The sequence below is a fragment of the Ruditapes philippinarum genome, unplaced genomic scaffold (assembly GCF_026571515.1).
Source record: "Ruditapes philippinarum isolate M1 unplaced genomic scaffold, ASM2657151v2 ctg7103_1_1_1_1, whole genome shotgun sequence".
In the NCBI taxonomy this organism is placed as follows: domain Eukaryota; kingdom Metazoa; phylum Mollusca; class Bivalvia; order Venerida; family Veneridae; genus Ruditapes; species Ruditapes philippinarum.
In genome coordinates this window covers 64,169-91,169 of record NW_026851843.1, presented here as the reverse complement: position 1 = coordinate 91,169, position 27,001 = coordinate 64,169, and positions in this window count along the sequence as shown.

The following is a 27,001-nucleotide window of genomic DNA, read 5'->3' as shown; positions in this document are numbered from 1 at the left end:
CAAAAGTTCAGCAGACTTTTCACGAATTAGCGATTAACAACATAAGCACTTGATTAAATAAACATTACATTTATATATAAAACTTTTTCAGTTTTATAAGGATTCTCAAATAAACTGATACATTTGTGTATATTGATAATTACCTTTTTTTTAGAACCACAACTGTAATTGTTATTATAGAACAGAATTTAGTATAATTACTGTATAACAATAATATTAAAGATTCATTATAACTTTACATAATGTTGTTATCAGACAACTTCTTTTGTTTGTTCTAATCAAATTTTGTCAGCTATAACCACTGTCTATTTCCACATTTCACACAGAACTGGAGTAGATCTAGGTCATATTAGCCTATAGAAATAACACAAGTTTGCAAACTCATTCACAGAATGCAGACTTTCTTCTGAATAATTTACTGAAAAATATCATCATCACCAATGTAATACAGATTTTCTGCCATAGTAGTAAAGATTTTTAAACAAAACATAGCTTATTTCACCTTGGAATAAATATCAAAATTATCGGTGTCGCGAAAATATGTGACAATCGGATTTTTCCTGTTTTCTGAAGAAATATTCACAATTTTGGTTGTTGTGCAAAAAGTTGTTTGAAAGTTAATACTTTTTAAATATTTTACCACTGGCGATTTAGTCAAGTAGCTTAAAACAAAAAAATCAAAATTTACAATTACTTCAATTCACGGTAAATTTTGGGTAAGTCAATATCCAGTTTATCAATTTTAAAACGATTTTTGTGGCTAATTGACGGATATTTGATGGCTATTACAAATGCTGGACAATATCTTTAAAGTACTTATACAATTATACATCTCGCATGTATTTTATCACCTCGGGCAATATAGTAAACAGCATGTGACTGGTAAAAAGTTGACACTCATTTAAATGCACCCCACTGGTGTTAATTAGGTCTACTGCATTCTTTATCGATTTTTACACCTTTTATAAACACTGTTGGAAGTAAAAAATAATCGCCAGATTTTGTAGCCAAAATGCAAAAATAATCGCCAATCTTATAAAATAATCGCAAATGGCGACTATGGCGACCGGCGGCATGAGCCCTGTCTATATTTAACAGAAAAGAAGCCAAACACTGAATAGATACTTTTAAAAATTTTAAATCATTATAGAATTTGTTTAAATATTGTTCATATATATATAGTATATATGACTTAACTTTTTAAAGTGATCAAATGAAAATGTGTTCACAAAATAATCTGATCAACTAGAAATGTGTTGTGATGCCACGGATGCCCCCGCATGCAGCCAAAATTTCAGATGTTATAATATTTAGTTCCAAATTTGTTTGCACAAATTATTTTTTTCATTTTAAGTTCAAAGCCCTTAAAACTATTAAATGTTAACATAAAACATTCTTAAACAAAGTTCAAGGCACTGAAATTATTCAGTGTTAACCTTTGGTAAATTGCATATTGCATATTTCTAGCCAAATTAATGGCTACAGACATTTCCACAAAAGTATGAGTGCTGAAACTGAAAATTCAAAATTTTTCCAACATTCAAGGGAGATAACTTTGTCCTAAATCATTGAACCACGACCATATTCAAGCTTGAACTGCTAATTCCTAAGATGTATCTATATGTCAAATTTGAGTCGAATGTGTACAAACATTGGGGAGATAATGAACTGAAACTTAAAATTTCTGATTTTTTTTCAAAGTTTAAGAGGGATAACTCTGTCAGCTATCATCAAACCATGACCAAATTGGAAATTGACCAATGCATTCTTATGACATATCCATATATATCTTTAATTTGAGTTGAATATGTAAAACTGTTGGGGAGATAATGAATGGGAACTGAAAATTTCCCTTTTTTTTCAAAGTAAAACTCTGCCAAAAATCATCGAACCATGACAAAATTTGAACTTGACCTGCGAAATATGGTGATAAAATACTGCACAACCAGTGTTAAACCTCACATAACATGTAAATTATAACTTGAATCTTGAATGTTTTTACCTTTCTTAAAAGTTTAGTGCACTTTCCTCAATATTGATTTTTTTTAAATATTTTGGCTCATCAGATTCTGGAGGCGAACAGCTTTATGGCTTAAGTTACTGTAATTTAAAAAGACTACTGCTGATATGAAGTATGATTCTATAGCTGGCAATCAAACATGTTTCAATAGGTTTATAGTTTAAATTTTATCATCAAGTACTACAACAAAAGAGACGCGATATATATCACTCATTTGCTCAGACTTATTTTCCAATTACAGGAAATTGTAACACCAAATAGACCACTGATCAGAATAAATCGTCAGGCAGCTATGCCGACACATGAGCTGATGGCCTCATTTATGACCTCCATGGAGGCGCATACTAGACAAATAAGCCGCAAGAGCATGACTGTTTACTAAAAGGGATAAAGAGTCTGGCTAAGCAGAATCAAAAGCTTACGGAAGAGGTTATGGCCCTCCGTGGGTTGGTGGACAGTCTTGTGGTCACCACAGGACTGGTCAAGGTACAAGTAGTAGGCATCCACCAAGTGAAACCACAGCTGTTAGTCCAGCAAGTTTTTGTGAAGTAACCGAAGGGCTCCCAGAGGAACTTGTTATCCCTGAGGAGGAATTAAGACAGGTGCACAGGGACTCCAACAACGCTGGCCATTTTGCAGCATTATTGGTGAAGAAGCTCTTCCCTGAACTGTATGGCCCAACCACAGATATACATACACCGGATTAGAAACTCCGAAAAATAAACAACTGTCCGATCTATACCCACAATCCTTACATTGCCGTTGTATTGTAAATTACGATAAAAAATCAACAATTAAAGGAATAAAATGTTAATTATGATAAATATATTTTGTTTTTTTTGCAATTCCCCTTTTAAATCAAATCCATATTTCAAGTTTTTTTTTAATCTCAGGATTATTCTTTGGGGTGATAATTGCGCTATATTACTGTTTGATTTGATTGTATTTTTTTTTCTTAATTGCGATGTTTTTCACAATGAAGGGCACACTCTTAGAATAAGCCGATTTGATAATACTTAAATAAGCTCTAATTACCTATATATATGTAGAAATGAATGCGGTATTTATTTAATGTTACACGTGCGTCATTAATTATAAAGACGTTTACCAGTTAGCAGTAGAACATAGCAATTAACATATTCCCACCATTTTTTAGTAATAATGCCTTCAATAAATCGTCTAAAACTTTTCTGTAGGCTCATTTTCAAATTCAAATGTGTTAAATTAATGTTCATGTAACTATGGCTTCCTTAAAAACCAAAAAATCAAATTCAGATTTTCTATCTTGGGATGATTTAAATTGGTCAGTGCTGTTTGATGTGGAATATACTGATTATTATATAGATGACAGTGATTCAGAGTTTGAATCCGAAAAATCAGAGAAAAGTGAAAGTAAATTAGCTATGTCAGTGATAGGTTATGTGTGCCCACATTGTAGTAAAACTTTGAAAACGATATCTGGATTTCGTGGTCATGTTTCAAGACAGCACAATGACACTTCTTCTAAAGGTATGCTCTGTTTATTTTATATTAAAAGATATTTTCCTTTTTAGTTGTTTTATATGACACCATGCAAGAGGTCATATGACGAAATTCCTGCTTTACTGGTGTAGGAAGACCGTATATAGTTCCCTTTCCCTGCATCAGGCTAAAGCGGGCATCTGGTTAGACTTGATTTTCTAGTAAGCTATCTGTTCAGCTTCTTCAGGCGGGATTGATACCAACATTATGAATGAGCCCAATTTTCACCAATTAATTCTGATAAATCTCTTAATTGGTACACTTCAGCTTAGGCTTTTAGAAATAGGATTAAATTGAATAACATGTAAAACAAACACATATTTCTGCTTACTATTTAATTCAAATAAAACAAAATAATAAATAAAACATACAACATATAAAACATAACAGTACCTCTATATGATTAAGTTACTGATACAGTGTAAGAGATCAATTTTAATTTTACCTTTATTTTTTATCAATTCATCAACAAACATCAAAGAATAGTTACAACCTCATTCATGGTGTAGTTTGTTCAGTCTCTCTTACTTTTTATTAATATTATAACACAATATTAATCTTGGTGATAAGAAATATAATGATATGCTTATAAATAATAATAGCCAGATACAGACTTGCATTTCCCCCATGTTTGTGGATGAAGAAAAGACTAATTACAACCATATTCAATATAACTCAGTGATAAGAAATACAACATCGAACTTAGATTATTAACTAGAAAGTCTGTGTTGCGGATACCAAAAATGTCTTTATTTTTTGTGATAAAAAACATATTCATTTGTTTGAACTTTATAATTATGATCACTTAACAAATATGTGTTTGTATAAGTGTAAAATGTATGACAAAAAACTACTGTTTACATCAACAAAATGTTTCTGTTTGCCTCTATCACAGACTTATACATTATTTATTTTAAACAAGTGGTTCTCTTTGGTAATGAACAGTACTCATGGTCATAATTGCCAATGGCTTGCACAGCTCTCTGCTCTCCTGCCTTTCTCTTAGCACGAAACCATCCTTTTTTTCGTGGCATCTGTAAATATTGAAATGCAAAATACATATTATTATAAATAGAAGAAAATTCTAAGCACACCTGAACAATGACGAGGAAAATAAATTATGACCATGAACAGATAATACCTTATAATTGTCCGAAAAAAACATGTCCGAAAATACTGTATTAAACTCTGTTCAGACTAGAAAATACGCTTCAAAAAACTCGAAAAAACTCACATCAAAACAAAAAACGAAGTTAAACAAACATCATATTTCAATTAAGAAATCCTTAATACATAAGAAAATGCAAGAATTATACGTATTGATATAACAGTTAAATATCCTTAACAAATTAAAATTGACCGCTCTCGCAGGATTGTCAATATACCGCTGTACGGCACAGTATTTTTCCAACAAGATTTTCTCCTAAAAATACTCAATTCCTTCAAAACAAGCTAACATGACTTATCCAAACTTCCTTTACAATCAATTTCTACCCACCTTTAACTTCATCGTTAACTATTGCTTCATATATTAGAAGAAAATGATCCGCTTTTATTGTCGGTGTATCGCCGTGAAATCAATATGGCGGTATTACGACTACTTTTTCCCAGGATGCATCAAATCTCGGAAAATCCCGCGACATATGATAACTTACGAGAAACGCTTTGCATCTATGCTGAATTTAACTGTGTGACGTCACAAGTTGCTTCTCCAGTCTATTCAACTCCATGGCCCAACTAATCTGAGGTTATTAACTACAATTGGTATGGTGGGAGCCAAATGAAAAAATATAAACTTGATGTTTCAAGAAAGGAGGTAATCAAAAGGTATGTCACCTTTTTCCATCCTAAAGTCAGTGACAGTGATGTTTGGAGGGATACGGTAGTCCCCAAAATCAATGAATCCCTAAGAAGAATGGAGAAGAAAAGACCACTCCAAGAAAATGTGTAAAATATAAACTTTAGTGTGTCACCATCTGCATTTTGGGGACTGATGCATTACATGAATCTGTAGATACGGGTAGGCTTGTATAGATAAGTGACAGTAAACGATGAAAAACATTGTGTATGTGTTTTGTATATTTGTTCTGTAATAAAAAAGTGTGTATTTTTGTATTCAGTCCATGTTCTATTATAAAAAATATTGTGTATATGTCTTGTTTTCATTATATGTTTTGTTATAAAAAAAAGTTGTGTGTTCAGTTTATGTTCTATAAACAATGTACAATAAACATGTACAATTAATACAACATGTATTTTTAGGAGTTAAACTGGAGGAACTGTATTTTACATGTTACATGTAACAGTGTTCTGCCAAGGCCGCGAATCTGCGACATTCTCGCTAAAAAAATTGCAAATGTCGCACATAAAAATGCAGTGGTGCGAATATTGTCGCGTACGAAATTTCTGAGTACGAATCCGACAAAAGTGGTGGCAATTCTCATGGCATTCAAATTATTACACGGTAACCAAAGCAAAGTGCCCCTAAGTTAACTTACATTGATTCTGATAAGTTTATAATTATAGAACAGCCAATGAAAACATATTTTATTTTAACTGTTGTTAATAATGGCGACGCCAGAGAAAAAAACAAACAAATACTCAATTTTTTTCAAAAGAAAAGCCCAATTCCCAGTGACAATGAAAAGTCAGACAAAAACAATAATGTATCGTACCAGTCCACATCGTCTGAGCCTCCCTCAACCCAGAAGCCTTCAGAAAAGAGTGACATCAAACGAAAATCTATTGTACGTTCATTCCAGAAAAAAATGGTTAAATGATTACACGTGGCTTAGTTACTCTATGGATAATAATTATATGACTTGTAAATTGTGCATTAAACATAATAAGACTTAATGCTTTCACGTCCAAAAATACTAATTTCAAAACATGAGAAGATGAGCAAGTTATTCATATAATCTATTCTAATAATGATAAACATTCCAGTTCTTCACAAGTTACAGTTTGAACAGTTGAATTTAAATAAACTCTATGTTTAAGTCAGTTTTCCACAAGCAGTGGTGATGTACATAATTATGTAAATAGTGTTCATAACATCGTAAGAAGATTAACATCAAAATAAAATCAGGTAATCTTTTCTTTAAAATTTTGATGTCTTATTGATATTCAAAATGTCCCCAATATTTTTTATTTAAGGAGACATTTGTCCCTATATTTTGGTAACCTTGGCAGAACACTGATGTAATGAATAATTTGACTTATAATTACTGCAAAAAAGAAGAGAAGTACATACTGAATAAATTTTAGTTTGTTACATGAGGAACTTGCAATTTTAAATTCATAAATGGTGGTAGATGTTAAAATAGTTAATTAATACTCCACAATACAAATATTGAAGTACCGTATTAATGTGTCATAAAGAAAATTGGTGCGTACATTTTCATCCCAATCGATTTGATTGGTCTAGTTTGTTACATGAGAAACTTGCAATTTTAAGTTCATAGATTGTAGTAGATATTGTTATAGTTAACTTATAATGGACAATACAACAAGTACTGTACAGCCCTTGATCAATTTTTATAGGGCAACTCAAGTGACCCTCAAAATTTACTTGCCTTTATAAAATGTTCTTGCCCAGCATTATGACAGACAAAATTTGTAAAAATCAAACACAAGACTCAAATTTACTAATTATCAGTCTATATCCGTATAATTGGCCTTATTCAATCACATATTGTTAAATAATGTTCATAATACTTTTCATTCTTTTATTATATAATCTTCAAAATAGCCTGAAAACTTATTCCATTCAAATTTTAACACACTCGGCTACATAACGACCTCATGGCTAAGTATAAAACATTACTGAATACATATGTATAAAACATTGTCGAATGCTGCCGGTATTATGGAATCAATTCATCACACGCTTTTGATTAAGTTTAATACTTAGTCATAAAGTCAATTTTCAGTTTTCAATTCACAGTATTAAGATTGAAATGGTGTCTGCAGTTTTATTTTTTTAACAGAATAACTTAATTTATATTAAAAATTTAGAGAAACATCATTTCGATAGGGAGAATCTTACATGCCCTTCGAGAGAGAGAACATTAATCACCATGTGAATGTTAGACTCAAAGGACAAACAACAACATGTAAATATATGAAGATAAGAATTTACAAATCCATATACTAATCATGATTTGTACCATCCAATTCAGAATTGTGTACAAAAAATTATTCAAAAAGCCATTACTTCTGCATAATGGAGAGAAATTATATGATTAAGCTAAGACTTACCTGTAAGGTGAAGGTTTATCATGATTTCATCAACATAAAATAATATGTTTTAACATGATGCTAAAACAGACTGTTTACTTAAAGGCCCATTATACCCCAAGAAAGATTTTATTTTTATTTCATAAAAGCTTCTTTTTTTAACGTACTTTTATATTTTCCCGAAAGTTACTTATCGGCCAATTACCTAAACCATCTTTTTCTTCTGTTGTGTTTTCAACTTTTAGCATTTAGTTAAAGTATTTTATATGGAAGTCAATATGCTTTGTTTTACATTTTGCTACTTTAATGACAAATTATTTCATAATAAGTGCTACTATCCCCCGGCTAACAAGCACCTTATCTGCTCTAAATCAATTGTTTAAACCAAAGAAAAAAATCATGTCTATCCTTTCTAAAGAAGAAATAATCTATTTGTGTCTGAGGAATAATGTGCCTTCAAGTTTTTTAATGATCTGTTTTGTATGAAGAATAATATTTACAAGATTTATGAGTGTGAACAGATTGGCAAGGGGACAAGATGACTGGAGTATACTACCTTCAATCTATGTTTGCAGGGGTATAATAATTATTGTACCATGCGATACAAATTAATCATATAATTATAATAAAACAGTATACATACCAAGGGGTTTCATTGTGAACAGGAAGCTGGGTAAATCCCTTGCCACTTTTTGTATACAATTTTTCTTTTACATTCATTTCTTTATGGAGCTAATATACATGTTATTTTAAGGAAATAGTCTAGTTTAATTCAAATATAATGAAACCCCTGATACATGTAACATGTTGTAGTACATTCCTGAACATGCATGTGTATTAAAAATATCTTCTTCTTTTTTAAGATTTCAGATTTATCACAATCATTTCACATTATAACAAAGAATTGCATGTATCCTTCACCAAACCACAAGTAAACTGCATCATTTCTTTGCAGAAGGAAAATGCAAAACTTAAAGCATATATGTTTAACAATATTTCTACTAGTAAAAGTTATAGCTAAACTAAAAGAAGTATATTTTCCAGTAAACATTAACATCACTGTTCGAAAAGGTACTACAATTCCAACAAAACAGTGTTACTCACCGCCCTAGCGACCTTCAACTTTACAAACCGTATGGCAGTTTATTAAACCGTATGGCAGTTTATTACCCTGTCGAAATTCTTTTGTAACTACTTGATTCCGATCTACTGCATCATAATTTGAACACTGATTTTTGCCTTTTTATGTAACATGTTTCTTATTTTATAAAATCCTTTTCATAGACCTAAGGAGTTTTTAATCAAAATGAATATAATAATATGGTAGCGAATTCAGTCTTGTTATAATAAAATAATTAACGTCACTTACAGTAAACTCATATGTATTGATGAATTTTGTTTATTCATTATTTCTGTTTTACCATAATTTATAATGTTTCAATTCAGCATAAGTGTGATGCAGCCAGTACAATTATAACAAAGATTCCATTCTGTGTTACTGACAGCATTTCAGCATATCTTGATGAAAAACTTATCCTTTGATTTCAGTTTGATATAAGATATCCACACTTGGTATGATCCTGCATCCTGATCACTGGACAGAGTACAGATTTATACTTTATATCCTTTGTGGGTTGTTTTCCAGTGGTAAGATTCAAGTTTCCATGATAAATCTTTACTCAAGTAAAAGAGAAGTTTGTAAGATTTAAAATAAAAGAATATTTCCTCGCTGTCTCCATATTTCATTTTGTCACACAGAGTACATAACAAGTCCAACAATCTGGTTACACAATTTTTCTTTAGAGTATGACATTCCTCTAAGAAATTTCTCTTTTCCAAAAAAGGATGAAAATCAAATCAGCCTTCATCTTATGTTTTAAGATGTTCAAAACAAAAAAGTCTGCATAAATACTAACATAGGTGTGTAGAATTCAATATCTCTAGCTGTCTAAGGTGCTTCACATTAACCTCTATCACTTAACAGTATTGTTACTTTGTAGATTATTGTTTTTGAATTTTGAAAAAACTGTTATTATCTTTACCTGTCCATTGTTTTCACTTGATAAGAAAAGATTTCACACAAGTCTTATGCTCTTCTGGTGGAAGTTCTTTTGATCAAGCCTTTCAATTTTCTTTGTCAAATTCTTCTATTATTGTTGTAAGCTTTGGTAACAAGACTTCCCAGGTATTGGTGATAGACTGATAGTTTGTGTTTTTATATGATATCAGACTGTAGTATAAGCACACTTCCTGAAAATATATAGAAAACACTTGTTGGATCTGATGGGAGGTATCAACTTAAAATTTAAGAGATGAAGTTTCCATTAAACAGAGATTTTAATTATATACATGTATAAGAATTTAAATGGTTAGGTTATGAAAAATCTTAGTTTACTATGAGTAAATACACTTTTAGACTTAGTATCAATAGTTTCTCCCTAGAGGAGTACTCCTGAAGGAAGGCCATTAGAAAACAAACTCCTTAATGCATGTAGGTAATACTGAGGCAACCACTTATTGATAAAAGTAGATTTTAAATGAAAATGTTCACCACTTCAAAATTCACTGTTTTAATGGCATGACTGGTGACATGTCCATGGTCCGTACTTCACAGCTAAAGCTGCTTTTTGTGCCTTTACTGGCAGATGAACCATCATTAAGGACATCCTTAAAAAAATGTTTGTTTGCAGTAACCCGACCCAGAATTTTCAAGGTGGGTAGGTAGGTCGATTTTTTTTTTTTTTTGAACTGTACTCCCAAATAAACATGGAATTTCAAAATGCTGGACAATATATGCTTTGATAATCTGGTAACAATTAATAAATTGATAACTGAATTCTAATTTAATAAGACCTACATTTTATTTCTTCTATTCACATTTAAAAGAACGAAAACAAAGCACAAGGCATAATTTTCTGATTCAAAAAAAAATAATTTTTTATTCAGACTATGAAAAAAATTTTGAGTAGGGGCAAATTTTGTGAGTCGGTCGGGTTACTGCAAACAAACATTTTTTAAGGATGGCCTAAGCAAGCATTATACTTATAGCACCCATATCTTAGACTTACTTGAAAAAACAAACAAAATGCCAGTTTTTTTTTACAAGAAAATGTTTTAGTCAATGTAAATTTCCGGAGCAGCTTATTCTACATAATGATGACTCAGATCTTTTTAATGACACTTTGACAACCAACCCGTTAGTTATGCATCTGCTCCCATAAAATCATATTTTCATTCTTAAATGATTATAATTATTTACATGAATTAATGTCTTGAAAATCATATTAAATATAATATTTTACAAACAGCGTCATGGCTTATGAATAAATTATGTACCTAGTAACGCAGTACCACATACACAACAGTGTAGTTTTAACATTTTAATATGATATTAGATTGCGCTAAAATTATGTTGCATATAACCACTGAAAAGGTACTTATAATGTTATACATACAGTAAAGATTTGACATATAAGGGAGCCAGGATCATTCTAGTCAGGATTTTTAGTGAGAAATTTTCTTTCATTTGGCAAATTTAAATGAGAGAAATTAGATTTTCTTGAGAGATTTAATTTTCTTGATGGGCAGGTTAAAAATATGGAAATTTTTTACTTTTTAAAAATAACTGTAGATATAAACATTGTCTTTCAAATGATGAAATAACAAGAATTTGTAAAAGAGTTACCAACATCCCCCACCTCGGGAAGTTTTATATAATCTCGGACATATGGTTATTCCGCCGCCGAGTATAAATAAACTCGAAACACACACAAACAAAATTACAGTCAAACTTCGTTCGCTCGAATTTGGGGGGCCTGTGCAAATTTGTTCGAGAGATCGGTAGTTCGAGCCAACTAAGGTTGAACTGTTATTACGTAGAACATAGTCTTAAAGGTTTTCAAGCTTACATCGGTCGAATGATAAATATGCCAATATTATTGTTTGTTAGTACATCTGATCGTCGAATACGCCATATTAAGAATTATTATCAATACAAAGGTACACTGTGTTAATCTATATTCATACATATTGTAATTGGTTGAGTTCGATTGGGCAATCAATATCAAAACTTGTTGAACAATCTTCAAAATATATTTATATGTTCAATATGAAATGAATTTCATTTTAAACAATGAATTAAAAATATTTAAAAAAATAACATTTTACAGCAGCCTCTATTTGTAGTCATTTACTTACAAGTATCATTCTATAAATAGATACAATTCACGTTACTTGAACCAAGGTTGAAATAAAAGCCGTCCAAGAACACGTCATGTCATTCTTTATTGTCTTTTGCACATTTCACTTATTTCATGAGTTATTTTCTTTTTATCGTTACCATAAACGGCAAATAAACAATATTATCATAACAAACAAATTGGTTACAACACCTAGTATTTTGTATCAAGTAACATTTATTGCCTTTGTCACGATCACAAGGTGTTAAAAACATGTGTCACCGACTGTCATTTAAACATGTCGACCCGAACTTTTGTTGTCTTTTTGTGTTCGACCAAAAAGGTGTGATTTTCACTATAATTCTGCCTAAGGGAACAGAGATCAGGTTCGAGGGTTCAAGGGCTCGGTGTTCCAGCAATCAGAGGTAGAACAATATATATTATATAGGAATTTTGCTGAGACTAGCCGATGAGTTCCAGCGAAGGGAGGTATTCGAGCGAAAGGGAGGTATTCGAGTGATCCAAGTCCAGGCGAACATAGTTTAACTGTATAAATGTTACGTACTTGCTATAAAAACGTCAATATTTTTTTGGAAAATCAAGTGTCTGTACACATAATTGTTGAAATAATTTCATTATATCTAATTAAACTAGATAAATTATTTGTTGAAAAATTACTGTTATTATCACAATTAGGTTTTAAGTGTTAAAAATTGTGACTGTTTTTAAGATCCCGTAACTCAATTTTTTTATAGATTTATATCATAAATATAATGCTCCAATAAAGATTTATTAAAATTGTGAGTTCTTATTTGTTAAGATATTACCAAATTTACATTTCATGTTAATAAAGGGAGGTAATTAGAAATTTATTTTCTATACAGTCTAAGTCAATTTTTTCAATAAAAAATGCATGCATAAATTTTAATGGTTACATATATTGTGGATACATATTTGCAGTACATAATCTTCAAATGTACGAAAATTGATTTGGAGGCATAATTAAATACATATATAAAATTTCACTTAAGTGTGGTAACAACCTTAATTAATTATAACATACAAGGATTTAAATAACAGGCTGGTAAAAATGCCTGATTTGGCTTATGACATAAAAAATCATATTTCTAGAAAAATAATAAAGGTATTTCTTTTTAACTTTGTTTTTTTTATTGAGCATACAATTTGACACAAACAGAAAGTAAAATATTTGTCTACTGTCACTTTTGTGAGAAGTATTTCCCCTTTTTCATGTTTTTATAACACATAATTTTTTGAAGTCCTTAAAAAATATGTTACATAATTATGCAAAGTGTAAAATAAAATAGGTTAAATAACTTCTTTATGCTCTTATTTATTGCGCCAACACCTGTCAGCATACATTTCATTCAGTTTTCAGAGAAAACTTCAAAGTATAATGTTCAGTGTCAAAGAATTGTCAAAATATATAAATGCCAGGAACAAACTATTTAACCCAAATATATAGATTAAAGGTACTGGCGCAATAATCTAGAGCAAAATGAAGTTGGACACATTTTTATATGGAATTTTACATTACAATACAATTTTCATGAACTTCAAATATTTTGTTTCCAGAAAATAGGAAAAAGGTAGTTCTGGCTTCCAAAACTTTATAAGCCGCTCTTTAACATTTTTGTTTTTCATCTGATGCGGCATTAAAGTTTTGGATTAGACCCGTTACGAAACCTAACCAGAATAACATAAGTTGATTTATTCTTGTTTTTCACTTGCAAATACACTTGACCCAATCAATTCTTGTGCATTTTACGATAAAACAATCAGTTTAATATCATTCTATACCAATTAAAGTATCAAAATATTAATACCGTCATTAAAATTGCCTATTTAACTGTAAAATATCAATTTACGCTGACTACAGTTGGCCATGACATTCAGGTGCCACGCGAGATCTCGTATGACGTCATTTGCGGGAACAGATTTGAATAGAGTCGTGTACTATATTTAGAACATTTGGTTGACATGATTTCGATACTTTTATTCAAGATAATGTTTTTATTTATTTTCATTAATTTTTTTAGTACTTAAATACGATTGTATTGAATATAAAAGTCAGTAAATCACCTTTTTCAATATCTTTAAAAAAAGTAATTTATAAAAATATTGGAGGCACATGGGTTCGTAAAGGTCAATCTCGTAATCACGTGATCAAACATTTTGGCAATATGGCGGCCAAGTGCCGAAAATTTTACCTGTCGGAAACTATTGGGTAGTTTATGTTCGTTATAAGATTTTTATTTGTCCATCCTTGGCTTATCAACAGATTATATATAGTTTTATCAAGGTATGCTTCACTTTACTTCATGGCATGTTCGATGAATAAATACGAGCGTGTCAGATTCCTGACACGATTATTGGTGGACTTTCCCTATGGGGTTATCTTCAGCGTTCACGTCATGTCATAGTATATAAACGGGTACGCTGAAGACCTTAAGCTAGGAAAAAGGGAAATATTTCTAAGAAAATAAAAGATAATCGGGCATTTTCACCAGCGTGAATAATAAAACGGGCAGAAATGTCTGATGAATTTGATTTATTTATTGAAATGCCATTACCATTTCGTTTTAAAATACAGCATAAACTTATTCTGAATGGGGCTGAGTTGGTAAAGGGCTAAAACATCCGGCGTAATTTTGGGCCGAAATGACTCGCAATCATGTCTCTATCAACTTAAACCCAATTATGCTTTTAACTTAATTGGAAAGATCATTGTGAACTTTACATATGTCACTATGACATCGAAATCAAAAGAGGTTACCTACTGCCCGTGACATTTGACCTAAATTTAAAAATAAATTCAAAATGTAATACATCGCGAAAACATGTGATAGAGATATCATTACTGTTTTTTGCGGCTTAAATGAAAGTGGCAGTTTCCAATAGTTTTGATAACATGCTTCCGGAATCAAATAAAAGAAATTAAGCAGTACTTTCAGATAAAAAGGATATCGCTTCGTTGGTCTGGGCCAGAAAGCTGCAGCGTGCCAATGTTTTCGCGCCATGTGACAATTCAAGGTCAGACTACTATATGGTTTTCCGATAGGGTCAGAGACTAACATTGATTTTGCGATAGACTTACATTATAACAAATGATCCCTTATCCTACCTTAAAATTGAGTTTTCATGCTAAAGAGGTGATTTTTCTAGCAGAATGAAATTCCTGACACATAAAAATGTTCCTGTTATATAGGGGTAGCCAACCAATTTTTTTGCAGAATGACTTCAAAGAGGGTTACCCCCATTTCATTTAAATTTTCTGCTGATCACAGGACTGACATTGCAAATATCCAAGTCAAAAATTATCATAGAGACTCATGAAATATTTCATTTTCTTCAGAAAACAATGTAGTGTTACTTTCTAAATAAGTTTTTATACTTAAAAATACCCCATTTTCATCCAATCACCTCATGTCGAATTGATTCATACGGTTTTCCCTATCGTTGGCGATGTTACAATGCGATACTCTGACCATAGACTAAACCAGAAACGTATACTCCCTGACCTGAGTGAATCCTTTTGCTTTGAATGACTATACAATTTATCAGCACTTATTTTCATTCAAAAATAAACCATATGTCACATGGTCCCTTTCTGCACACAGATAATTTACAACCTCAAAGATTATTTTATATAAGAAATTGTTTGCTTTTTCATGAATATACTATCCAGATGTTGAAAAAGAGATCAAATGTAACAATGTATCACAAAGTATGTTTTTTCTTCTAATTGAAGAATGATAATAGTGTGAAGATAAGTAGTCCATTAGTTACAAATTACAACATATCATTTTATCAAGATAAATTTAAGCTAGAGCAAAAGTGACATGCGTTTATGTTGCATGTTTTGATCTCGAGGTCGTCCCAAAAACACCTGGCTCATTAGTGAGTAAGCTTAACTATTTAAGGAGACCTTTTGTTGCTTCAACTTGGCAGTATATTCCTTAGGAGACAAAAGTGTTGTATGTCATGTATGGGATGAAATCAACTGCATAAGAGGAGCATGTGTAATAGTACCTGCTTAATGAAAAACACCCTTTCTGTTTGCCGGAGTGATAATGTCAAAGAAGTCATATATTTTTTCAGATTCATCATCATCATCATCATCATCATCATGAGGGGACAGAACAGAAATAAATACGTATATTAGAAATATATTCCATAAATCTTCACCTGCTATAGTTTTATGAAACCACAGAGCGTATTAATGTTTACGTTTATCACCATCAATTCTTAACTGTGTATCTTGTTTTCACGTTATCACAAGTTCCAAATTAAAGATTGATCAGCCACAAATTTCTTGTATCGAGTCACTCACAGATGGAATATGATTCTGTTCATTCGACTATTGAAGGGGCAAAAAATAACGCCTGTAATTTTAAACCATCTCAGTGGTGTACTCTCATATCACTGTTTAGAAAACCACAGTCATACATACTGTGCCAATTAGATATAACCATGTTATTGATTCCAAAGACTTCGTGAGTGTCGAATCTCAAAACACCCGTTGAATGACAAAGAGTAAACTGGCTACAGATAAAATGGATAGAGGTTCGGGAGGAAAACGTTAAGTCTGTATTTGTAAATTACAGCTTCAATGCTGTAGATTTTATGGAAAAAGAAGTTCTGAGCATAAAATCTAGACAGACAGAAAGAATTTTTCAGTGGCAAGATATGAAGTTATGTTATGATACCAAATGTCCAGTTTCAGTTCAAAAGAAAAATTACTCGGTTACTTCTTGTGTGGAAAGGAAATCATCCCATAACTAATTTACAATATGTTTTGTAATTTTGTTAATAAATTGTATTTGTTTTCATGTATTTTTATTCAATAAAAACTGTTTTTCATTTAATTTTCTAGGTTATATTATTAACAAATGTTAACTAATTTACAATGTGTTTTGTAATTTTGGGAATAATTTATGTTTGTTTTCATGTGTTTTTATTCAATAAAAGCTATTTTTAGTATAATTTTATTAGTATATATTATTAACAAAAATGATATTATCAACAAATGTTAACTAATTGTAAATTAGTTACGTAATTTGGTATTAAAATACTTTTTTTCAAGAATTTGGTAATATAATATGTTTGTTTTCATGTGTTTTTATTTAAAAGAAAAAAACGTTTTTAGCATAGTTTTCAGCATCAAGTTATGTAATTAAATATAATATGGAAAAAATGTTTTGACCAACAGTTTGAAAGAAAAGAGTGAAAAAGATTGTATTTTCAACATGTGACGAATCGTTATTTAACTTTGGCGAATCGTTATTACTCTGTGATGAACCGTTAGAATATTTAAATACTAATTAAAGGACTAAAATCTTACGCAAATTGGCTTATATTTTTGCAATTAATTGGCATTAAATTTGCCCAGGCCGTAGAGTGAGCCCTATACTTTAAGGAAAAAGGGAATAACATATATTTTTAGTCTGTTTAGTGGCATTCCATTCAAACTCACTGTATGTGTTGGGCAAACCAAGAATATCTTCAACACATGCTCAGCGCACACGTTTATCGCATTAATTGGTACTACGCATCAAATAAGGTGCAATTTCCGGTGTTGTCATTTGGAAAAATCAAAGTAGGTATTTTTGTTTTATGGTTTTTTATAAATGTTTTGTAAATAATTTTCGAAATTCATAACCGTAGTTCGACCAGACCAGAACTAAAGTATGTGTATATGTTTTCTTATCTCAATAGAATGCACTTGACAATTTTTTTTCACTTTACACGTAAAAGCCGTAGTACCTATCAGACTTGATAAAGTTTTGGTATAGTATCAGTGCCAAAGAGAAAATACGGATACAAAACTGCCAACAGCTTCTATTTAAAGAGGAAATAAAACAACTTTTATCTATTATTTTTGTCCTGTGCTGCAAGAGTGCGCATAGTCGACCAACCAGTATTGAGCAATGAGTGTAAAATTTTTTGCTCAAGGAAACTTGCCCCTGACGAGGTTTGAACCCATGTGGCTAGCGATCACTAGATTACTAAACCGACGCCTTAACCACGTCTTTGTTTAAAGGCATCTGACAAAATATATCATTATGTATCAAGCAAGGTTTCACTTACTCAATATGACCTGGTCTCTGACGAATCTTCCTGTAATATGTATGTTCCCTATGCTTAATGAGGGTCCATGTTGTCAAGTACAGGAACCGGACATGTCAACAGTCATGCCCTTAAATTGTTATTTTCGTCTTGCAAAAATGGTGGTAATTTAATTATCTCCATACGATTTTGATCCAAAAATGTACAGCGGTAAGTAAAAAAAATCTGGAAACAAAGTGATCCCTCGGAAGCATTAATCACAACAAAATTATAAGAAAATTGCAGACTCGGTTTGATTGAGTCTGTACATGAGGGATAATGAATACGTGCAACATCCCTCACGCCCCCTGGCACCGGCTTGAGCGGTACTCAATTCTCAACACTTAATAGTAAACGTAAGCCCATAAACGTACAGTAATCTGAGAGAATGATTATAAAGCTTGGTATTCCTGATGAAAGCAAAATCAATAGGTGCAACGCAAAGGGCATGCCTTTCAAGCCGTCACTAAGTACATCCCTGGCCATTTCAGGACATCAGCAGTTGGGAGTTACTCAGCTCCCAAACGCAATGTGGTAGCAATTTGATCACTATAAGATCTGCCCTTTATGTACAGAATTAGCTCCCTGAATACTTGATCTAAGCAAAGTACAGCCAAGCTCCTAATCTTCTTCCGACGCCCAAAGTTCAGTACCACAATATAAAAATAGTCGTATATCCAAAAGTGCGAACTACATGTATTACAATGTATAATAATTATCTTTTCTTTCACAATTACCAACCCTTTTTGTTTTCAAGAAAAGTGAATTACGTTACCATATACATGAACCTAATAGTGCTTGTGCAAAAATTGCTCACTTAAATGGTGCTTTACAGACGAAGTCGAGGATAGATGTGTCCAATGTGAAATGAAAACCTGGGGTGGTTGTCTCGAAAAATTCTCGTATCTTAAAGTTGTGACTAAACTTACGAGATTGCTAAGGTATAACTAAGATGTCCTTATTTCATTGTCTGGAAGGACACCTTAACGATCTCGTTTCTCAAACGTTATTTACGACATCGTATATGCAAAGGTGACTTTGTGTAGTTAACGCATGACCCACCGACTTTGAAGAGGCTAGAACTACGGTCTACTGTAAAAAAACAGAGGGACGTGGGTTCAAGCCCCAGATGAGGCAGATTTTTTTTATATTTTTTTTTCTTAAAATATTATTTTTATGTCTCTCGTATCACTCTTGGTAAGAAAAAAGTGTTTTATTTTAATAATAAAATTATTATCGGTATTTATTGGCTAAGTTATGCCAAATTTATTATCAAATACCTGATATTTTCAAAGTCTAATAAATCAAACACTAGACGCTAAAAGTATTTTATATTTGACAAGACCAACCAATTTAAATGTTCTTTTTAGAAAATTTAGGCAATCTTTGTAAACAGGCCCTCATTTTGGTAAATTTAAGGGATATTTTGAACACGGCATTCCAAGTAGGAAAATGGTCAAACAAATATTTAGAATGTGTGAGGTAGGGTAACATTTTTATACATATTTCAAACATTTTGAGTAGAAACAATAAAAGCATAGCCTGGTTTTGACATTGATACATACATATTTTTGCAGTATTTCATATCATAGTTGAAATAAGTTTCAAAAAATGTCTGAGTCAAGAAAATTGAGGACAAATATTTCTACAAATGAACTTCAGGTACTTGCAAGAGAGGAAAGGGGATGTCAGCAATTTTTCTGAAATAATCACAAATAAAAAGAAAACAAACAAAAGATGGGTCCAGATAATAGCAAAAGTGAATTCTGTTTCGACCTGCAAAAGAAGCTGCACATAAGTAAGAAAGAAGTTGAGTGACGTGTGATATATGGCATTATCATGAACAACAAATAATTTCTTATTAAATCCGTTAAAGTGAAGAAAACAGCAATTAACAACTGTTTTCAACGACGCGGGGGTAACATACGCACGTATAAAAAGATGACGTCAGACGTTCAACGGCTGAGGAAAAAAGTAATTCAAGTTTATTGTCATCATTGCAGTGTAATATTTAGTTGATATTTGAAGCGAGAAATATGCAAACAAAAAGCAACAATTACTTATTATGTAAACTAACAACTTTACTGAATTAGAAAATTAAAAGGTATGCCAAAGGTTCGGCAAAGCTACTTCAGTCATAGTGTGAGTGTTGACCTGTGGGTGATATAGATTATATTTCACTAATATAACTCAGTTTTCACTAGTTAGCATTAAATAGATTGTAAACAGAAAATTCAAGTTTTTTCTATAAATACAGTATTTATTTTCATCGAGTGGTATGGAAATAAATATTTCATGAGTGGCGGTAGCCACGAGTGAAATATGAAAATTTTCATACCACAAGATGCAAATAAATCCTGTATTTAATTGAAAAAACTTGAATTTTCTGTTTATTAAATACATTTTTCTTTTTGTTATTACAATTTTAAAGATTTACTCTTAAATTTTGTTTATTGGCTGAATTTAGAAAAAAGTAGTCCGGCAATGCACCAGTGAAAATACAGAAAATATGTTTCACTGTAGTGAAATATATTTTTTTTACAGTGAAAATACGGAAAATGAAAATACGCAGTTTATTGCATCAATATTTCATTTCATTTATAAGAACATAATAAATACAGCATGTTTGTTAATTCGAGCGAATATGCTATTTATATCCCAATAAAATTGCAATGGTTTTTCACGTCCATATTCACGAAAAACTAACTATACAGCCAATGACGCGCAGAAACAGTGAGTGATATACTGTGCATGATATGGATTTTATTTTATTGATAATATGAGGTTATTATACGATGTGTTTAATATTGAATTCTAGCGCATCGGCAAATATAAGTGCAATAAAACAATAGTAATTTCAATGACATCTTCATTTCACACCATCAATGTTTTGACATAACTTTGTTTATTTGCGTACAATATGGATTTGATATGTATTGTTTGGACTTGCAAAATAAAAATGAGGCTATCTTGAGTTCAATATGCATTTGATACAGACTCTTTGGACTGTAAAAACGAAAAAGAGGCTTGATTGAGTACGATATGCATTTGACATGGATTTTCTTTTACTCTTAAAATGAAAATGAGGCTAACTTGACAAGATGGAATCCAATTATATTCGTTATCGTAGACTTACGATGCTGCTATGGGGTCATTTTTTTTACCGTAACTTTACGAGATGTTTAAGATACATCGTAAATTACGAACATTCCGAGACAACCAGAAAAAATGCAACGATGACCTTACGTCAGTGTTACGAACGTCGTAAGGGATACGAGGCTTTCGAGACATCCACCCCTGGTAGAATGATCGTTTTTGTGAATTACGTTACATTTATTATGACTGAGATTTTTAGTGCTTATAAATAATCCTAGAACAATTTTTTCAAGCATATGGATCTCAAATTGAGCATCGCTCAAACATATATGTGAATTTCTATTGATCAAGATGGGCATTAATTGTAACTCCATGTGTGAAAATGAAAATAGTTCAATCTCAAATTGCTTACCATCTGTTTAAAGTTCAAAGCTTTTATTAAAGTCTACCCTACTGACTTTCCTCTCTGTATACCTATTTTTGTTTTGGATTTTGATGCAGTCTTCGCCAAACTATTTTTTCCGTCGTTGGTTCTGGTGTGTCCAAGGCATGAGCATGCAATGCGTATGATGAAATGAAAACTGGAACATTTATTGCGATTTGGCTAATAATAAAGGATTCGCTGGTCAAAAGTCTAGTCGAGCTTTATTTGCTAAAGATATTCATAGGTGATATAGAAAACCATCTTGAAACTACAAACCACTTCCATATAGACATTAAAAAGTAATCTAAAGGAACAGTTCAGGTTAATTGAATAATTGAATTGTGCTTGAATTGTCATAACTTTAATATTTATTTACGGATTAGACCTTGATTTTTAAATGACCCTGACATTGAAGGTTAAATTTTTGAATTTCTCCATCATCATGATTACTTGAGCATGTTTTTACGTTTTTATTTTATCCCTGAAAAAGAAAAACACACTCATTGCAAAATTAACATGTATTATTCTAGTTTGACTTTGTACTCAAAGTTACATTGAAAGTTTTTGAATTTTGCATAAATTGTCATAACTCTGTTTTTAATTATAAATCTAATTGACACATTAAATTCAGACTTTGACTGGCAACACTTACGACATGACATATTACAAAGTTGGATAAAACAATCATTTGGACGAGACTTTCATTAATGATCTTAAGTGAAGGTCGCATTATTGTATCTAGAATATTTAGTGTACATAGTAAATAAAGTGAATTATGACGACAATCTATTACATGTAAATAGATGCTCTTGTTTTTTACAGGTTGGTGCATGCTTTTTAATAAAGTTACAAAGAACACAATTTGACTTGTCTGTTATATATATATTTTAGACAAACATAAAGCTTCTTCTGAAATAATCTATGTCAACTAAATGAGGCTGGAACTGTCAATTAATATACAAGTTAGATTCTAGCAAAACATGGATGCTGCATGATTTTATGTTATTTTGTTTTGCTTTGAATTCTACACATGTGTTTAAAATAGGAATTTTGTAGCATAAATTGTTGCAGGTCTAGTGGTTTGCGGTTCAAAGTAACAATTACACTTTAAGCACAACTTATCTAACTCCTTCACATAATACCAAATTAAACTTTTATATTAAATAAATAAATAAATAAATAAATAGATAAATAAATAAAACAATGTATATAATGTATTAACAAGTACGTTATGTATTTATCAAAAAGGATTTACTAAGCATTAAGATCAAATATTTTTTGTAATTTATGTATGTATAAAATTAAGATTGTTTTATGGGAAAACCAGATACTTGACCACAACAACCTTTAGGACAAGGCCTTCAAATAGACCAGATTAATCTTGACCTTCAAGGTAAAATGTCCAAAATGTGCTTGGTATGCCCCCGAAGGGCGGCATATTAAAATCGCACCGTCCTCCGTCTGTCTGTCTGTGCGTTCCCACTTCATTCGTGTCCGGACTGTAACTTTGTCATACAAAGAGGGATTTTAAAATAGCTTGGCACAAATGTCTGCCATTTCAAGACGATATGTCGCGTTCAAGAACCACGTCCCTATCTCAAAAGTCAACAACTTTCGTAAAGGTCAGTTGAATAAACACTGACCAGTATCTATCGAATATATCGATATATTGTCAGTGAGGAATTATGTACTGTGAATTGTGTATTGGTTTAAATGTCTGACTACCGATCTGAAGGTCTCTGTTTCGATTCCTTACTAACACCATGTCATGATTTTTTTTAAAATTTACTTGCAAGAATTAATTTGAAATCGGTTTACTACAACTGGTTTTATAATACATTTAAGTGGCGTTTTTTATACTCAGTCTTAAATTTTCATTTTATTACAGTATCTTTCAACATTTCTCTTTTTGACATTATGCAATGGTATATGCTTTAGTGCATATATACACACTATAAAGGCAGTTATTAAAATATAATACAGATTGTACACACAACAAAAACGTGTGCATTAGTTTTTTTAAATTACAATAAAAAATAATTCGCTGAAATAGGATTCGAACCTACCAGTTAACGTCTACATGACTCAAGTGAAATACCTTTACCAACTGCGCAATATTGTTGGCGTCCGCGCCGAAGCGCGGCGCCTCTTATGGAATGAAAAAGGGCGACAGCAACTTCTCGAGCCTTTTAGTCGGTCATAATAAAAGCCGATCATTCCGATCGGTATGAGGGTGCTTGATTATTAATTAAGAATGAACTGTCGCGATATGCTACAATGAATAGCGAACTTGAGAATTTCGCAATGCAAACATTTTCAAATGAAATAACCTTTTCCGTCAAAAAATCGCGCTCTTCGGGGTTTTTTATTTATCATTTTGTAGTACACAGTGGGTTATCATGGTATGTTATTGTTGTACATGTATCCTAGAATTATCAGTTGATGACCTAAATATTCCGAAAATCTATTTATAGATATATCTATTTATCACTCCTATCCCGGTCTCTCCCGGTCTATTTTGACCAGGATTTACTAGTGACAGGCGAATAATACCACACGTTTATTGTCCGGCCTCTCCCGGTTTTGGAGTAGATGTTTGATATCGTTACAATTCGAAAAAAAAAAAACAACAACAACAATAGCATGTTTCATTTTATCTGTATGAGATAAAAACAATAAATATGTACAATAATTGAGAAAAAGGTACATTTTTTATGGTATTAGTAAGACATTATCAACTTTGAAACATTTTATTTAATTTGTTATTCGTGTTTAGTAAAGATGCCGAGGAGTTATTCAAAGTTACAAATTAGATTTTATGAATTATTCAATTGATTGATAATTTAAAAAATGATAAAGAAAAATACAAATGTACATGGTTTAAGAATAAACAATATTATATATTGAAACTCAGTGGGGCCTCCGTGGCCGAGTGGTTAAGGTCGCTGACTTGAGATCACAGGTCCCTCACCGCTGTAGGTTCGATCCTCACTCGAGTCGAAATCTTTCATGTGAGGAAGCCATCCAGCTGGCTTACGGAAGGTCGGTGGTTCTACCCAGGCGCCCGCTCGTGCCTGAAATAATGCCCGGAGGGGCACCTGGGGTCTTCCTCCACCAGTAAAGCTGGAAAAAAATCTCGGCGGGACGCTCTAGGATGGCCCGACTTGAGTGTACGGTCGACCTTAAATGGACGCATTAAAAAAAAAAAATTACTCAGTCTGCAGAGGAATTCACCGGGACCAGATTATTCTATTAACAGAAGCCTCACTTCATACATAGAGGTATATCTAATTGAAGCCTAGCTTCATAGGTATAAACGAGCAATTGGCCAAAGTAAATATTTACAACTGAAGCCTCGCTTAATGGATATAGCGTCGTTATATCAAAGTTTGTGAAATTGTCTTTGACTCTGGGTACTTATAGACCTCCACATTTTCTGAAAGCCTCGCTATCAGAGATATGGTAACGTATAGGTATTAAAAAATCCAGAGGTAAAGTTAACGAATAGGCTTTGTATAGATAAAAATAGTTGGAACTTTGTTCTTAATTCCTACCAGCAGCTTATTTTCCTATCTAATAGAAGCCTCGCTTCATAGATAGGGAGGTAGTTGCTGGACTATAGGAAATTATCGAGTTGTAGCTTGATATCTATAGCTTTTGAATTATTTCATAGTGTTATATTGTAAACATATTTACTATATTGTGACTTTTGAGAATTTAATAGTGTATTTCGCAGTATTAATTCAAGCTGATTGTTTATGATATATGATAATTTCATAATCATTTGTATTTAATCAAACGGCAGGTAGCCCAAAGGAAAATTTATAAGATATTTGTTGTACATTCGCTCGGTACACGTTACAATATACACCGTGACACTGACCAGAAACAGAAAGTTTCTAACAACGGATTATCGCAGTATATTTCAAGCTACTGAGGTTTCTATTCAGGACGGACCACAGGTGTTTGGGGCGTTGATTAATAAGATTTCATTGAATTAATAAGTAAATGAGACAGATTTTTTAGACACACATGCGATCTAGTGATAATTATAATTTTTTATAATATCCAATTTAAATGATTTAAGCTGTCAAAACAGTATTAAGGTGATATTTCATTTTCTGTTTTTTTTCCAAATAATTACCCCCTTGATATTGATGGTAAAATTTTGCACCTGGTATCACATGGTTTATCACACAAATATATTAACAAACTATTGTGTTAACTCACGAGCGTTAGCGATTTAATTGATATATATTGGATACAGGTGCATCACATTAAAAAAATGAAAACTCATAAATAATTAAAGAGGAACATTACTCTAGTTCCGATAATATTTTATAAAACGACATTAGCATGCCCATTTAAGAGAAAATGATACGTATATAAAGAACAAGCACAAAACTATATCGTATCTGATGGCTTTAAAGTGAAGTAGACGTGCGTTGGATTTTGACATTATGCCATAACCTTATTAGACATGAAGCAAATCTACATGGATAACGTTGTGTTTGTTCTTTTTTGCATATTTTCTGAAAAGGCGATCATTTCAACGTTAAATTATAGTACTGAAATTATACAGCGTGGAGTGGAAGTCTGCAGAAACGAAATCAATTTTTGTACTGTCGAAAAACAAAGAGAGAATGGAAGGAAATGCTGTTTTTCTCAATGTTCGTGTTGGAACAGTTGCTACGAAAAGGGAGAATGCTGTCCAGATATTACATACACTAACTTCCGGTTTAAGCATTCTTGCCATTCAATTTTTTATGAAAATTCTGAATACTGGAAAAGGCAAAGCGGGATTCCAGCAAGAAGTTACGAAATGGTCACGAGTTGTCTGGATGGCACGGACTGTAGTGTCAACACTTCTTTGTCTGGAGAAGATGTACTTTTGGATGATTTGGTAGTTGTATACACTGAACCAGATAATGTTATATTTCAAAATAAAAGGTGTGCAGAATGCAATGGTATTCACGATTACAAGAGGTAAGTGCATGAAATATTTGAAAAGATAAATACAAAACGATATCTTTATGAACAATAAAAAAGAACAAAAATACACACAAACACGCATGAACGCACTAACCCACGCAAGTGCGCACACGCACACACACGCACGCGCACACACACAACTGTTAATTGTCGTGCCTGGTGCTTATACAAAGCAAAAATATGCATCCACTTAAATCATTTATAAATGTACTCCAAATTTATTTTGTTCAACCAACTTGTTTTACATCTTCTATATAATTCCCGAAGAACACAAAGAGCATGCAATTTTTCTTAATAAAAGAAAAACAGTATCTTATAATTATTAAACTTCATTATACATATGCTCATAAGAAGGCATTGTCGTGTAATAAAATCGCATGCTACAACGAATTTATTTGCGCA